We start from the raw sequence: 3,234 nt of genomic DNA on the forward strand, positions 1-3,234 counted from the left end.
TGCTGACGACACCGAAATTCAGATTCAAATAAGCCTGGAAAATGTGGCTTGTCTTTCATTGTTTAGCTTACGTGTTAGAATTCGAATACACAACATGGGTGTGTATTCATGCAGAACTGTTTTTCCTTTTAACTTTTTGTTTGCTGAACATCATTTTAAATATCGGTTTGTGTCTCTATTGTGTCATATGGGGAAAAAAAGTATATCTTGCATTGTACGCTATCATAAAGGTCATTAAAACAATGTTCAAATGTGGAGAAATTAAATGACACAAATATGCTGAATAATAATTGTCCTCTCCATTTATTTGCACAATTAAAATATAATTATATGAAAGTAAAGTGTTTTCACAAATAAATTATTCCACAGCACTTGCTGCAAATGCACAAAAATATAAAATCTGCAATCAAATGAACAGAGTGCACAATACACACCAGCCTTACATACTGCACACTACATGCTGATGAGTCTTACGACGCATTATCCTGCAATGAGAAAGAACATGATTATACAAAGCAGATAATAACAAGAAAGCTTCTAAATTCCATAAGTGGTTCAAAACTGGGTACTGTAAACACACGTACTTCTCTTATGATTTAGGATGTCTAGGACAATGTGCTAGACATGCAATGATAAAACAATCCTGTCGCATTTTTCAACATGGGTCCTTGGATGGACCTGTAACTTCTGCTAAACATCCAAAAGTCCTGTAATCTCTGCACCATATATCACATGTGTGTTTTTTATCAACGCAAATAAATGTAAATAAAAATTATTTGTTTTTCACGGTTGGTTTCTGTGTAGCTTGTACAAGAGTACAGCCAGGTTTCAAGGAAGGCTGCACAGCAAAATCGTTCTCCAATCATACAGTGAGCAATCTCTGAAAAAATTCATTGGGTGGTCAATACAAATCATAGCAACTTCAATAGATTGCTCATCGGAACTGTTTGTTGCATCTCTCCCACCTTGATACCCGTGATACACTGCTGATGGAAATGCACTGCGAATAGCTAATACGCAGCAGCCGGGTATTTGCCTGCGATGTCCACGGCCAAGGCGGCCCCACACCCAACATACAAACAAGGTATATGCTGCAAACCGGAGTGTGCTGCAGAAAAAGAAAAAGGAATATAAGTTTCTTCGTGCCGTCCGGAAACTTAGTTGGGTATTCTAGAAATTTTACATGTACTCCTCAGACTTTCGTGGTTATGTAAACTAACACGGTTCAGTAAGTATAAACATATATGGTTATTACAGTACCTGTTCTCGTCTCTGTGTTGCTCCAGTTGGGTGGGGATGTAGTGCCTCATGTGCCGTACGAAAACTGAGAGAATTTCGCGGTTAAGGCACAACAGTGGAAACATATGATGCTGAGCAATGCAATCGATGTTGTTTTCGTCACAGATTTGGGAAATGAGCACGACGCTTCGGCAGCACAGAAATTCATCTGGGCGTTCCGGATTGCAGCCCAAGCACCAACACCTAAACAAGATATACAGAAAGCTGGCTCAACAACATATGCCGTGTAAACAGACACAAAACTCGCGTGCAGACAACGAGCTGTCACCTAAACAAATCTGCTGCTTGAATGGGAATCTCCGGCGACGAAGGAGCCTCATCGTCCGTATCCGTGCATTCTTCCGTGCGTACATGCGTAACTGGTAAAGGGTCTGTGGTAAACGGACAGTCGTCTTCGACGTAGTTGTCATAGTAAAGGTCGTCGTCGCTGTCAGAAAGCAGCTCTTCTTCGTCCGTAGCGCTCATGCTGAAAACACTTTCGATTTCATTACGTCTCGCGTCGCCGCAGCAGACGCTGCTTTGTCTCGACACTCGTGACGTCACTAGTGTCGGGCGTGGTCAGGGGAGACCGAAACCGGATATGGAATTCGCATACAATTAAATTCATTTTCTCAACAACGAGGAAGAATTAAGCTTTCTCGTTTCACATGTAGCATACACGTCCTGTCTGGAATCTAATACAGTCGTTATTCGAAAATCACTAGACCTCCGGACTGTCGCTTTAAACAAGCCGTTTGTGAGGTAGGGTGGAAGTAAACTGCGGCGTTAACCCCGCAAGTGCAATCACTCTTGCAATACTTGTTACGTCATGCGCTCTTCGTGCACAGCGCTTCGAATTTCTGTAACGAACTGCGCCGACAGCTGAACAACTGCAACACACTCGTAGAACACATATACAGAACCATATACAGCGCCTAACGAACCACACAATAACAAACGAAAACCACAAACAAACGAAACTACCTTACAATAACAAACAGTGCAAACCCTTTCTAAGCAAAAGGCATTAAATGTATAGGTTGCCATTCACCAAATTCCTCTATTTTTATGCTTCCCGTGCACGTAACTAACGACACCATATTCGGAGTACAGGAAGCGGAGAAGAAAAAGAACGTAATTACCATGAAAACTACAGACACAGCGCCGAAGCACGATAGGAATACACCAGCACACTGATTCCTAAGAAAGATGCGTGCTAATCAACAATGAGGAGCGTTTAAAGGGACTCTGACCAGAAGTTGTGGGATCTCTTTCGTACTTGCAGTCGATGGAGCACCCAACAAGGACTCTCCATGCGAAAATTCACGCATTAAAACCCCACAGTTTCTCCAAACTCGAATTTTAAACATTCGACTTCATCCGAGTAGAGCACGCCTAGCGTCAAACCGAGAAAACATACGTTTATATAGAATATCCACCCCGGCCCACCATCAAAATGACGTCAACATGAGGGCCACTGGCAACACCCACAATTGACTCTAACGCGTCACATGGTCACACAATACCCTGTCAATTCCTTTTATGAAATGTCATTTATATGTTAATATGTTTTTGTTACAGAGTCTCAAAAAGAAAAATATACCTTGCATTTACGACATGCAGTAGGTTTTGTGATTGTTTTTTAATCTGCGTTCTGTTGTCTTGCGTTCCATATGGTTCCGTATCCGGTCAGCTGTAATGGGTGCCATATGACGAGCTTGCGAACTTGTGTGATTCCCGGCTCATCCTACCTTTTTCGGGTCATTGTATTTGGTGTTGGAGTTGTTCGCCATAACCTGAACGTTTCACCTATCATTGCGGCGTACTGTTCTTGATCTGCTGCGAAGCAACGAACCGCTACGACAGTCACTCGCAACAGCGAAATTCTGTCTGCTGCATCTCAAAGGAGCATCGGGACCTGATGATGTACTGCAAATGCTGAAGTTGAATTCTTTG

The 3,234-nt window shown here is 42.4% G+C and overlaps 1 long non-coding RNA gene across 1 annotated transcript; it reads right to left on the reverse strand.

Annotated features, from left to right (window-relative positions):
- Positions 1 to 439: 439 nt before the first annotated feature.
- Positions 440 to 1,754, reverse strand: LOC135397829 (uncharacterized). The gene is made up of 3 exons (XR_010423787.1): positions 1,568 to 1,754; positions 1,261 to 1,482; positions 440 to 1,108 (listed from the first exon to the last, which is right to left on the reverse strand). It is a non-coding gene; the product is annotated as an uncharacterized LOC135397829 (long non-coding RNA).
- Between the last annotated feature and the right edge of the window lie 1,480 nt (positions 1,755 to 3,234).

Source organism: Ornithodoros turicata, chromosome 6, assembly GCF_037126465.1.
Source record: "Ornithodoros turicata isolate Travis chromosome 6, ASM3712646v1, whole genome shotgun sequence".
Classification (NCBI taxonomy): domain Eukaryota; kingdom Metazoa; phylum Arthropoda; class Arachnida; order Ixodida; family Argasidae; genus Ornithodoros; species Ornithodoros turicata.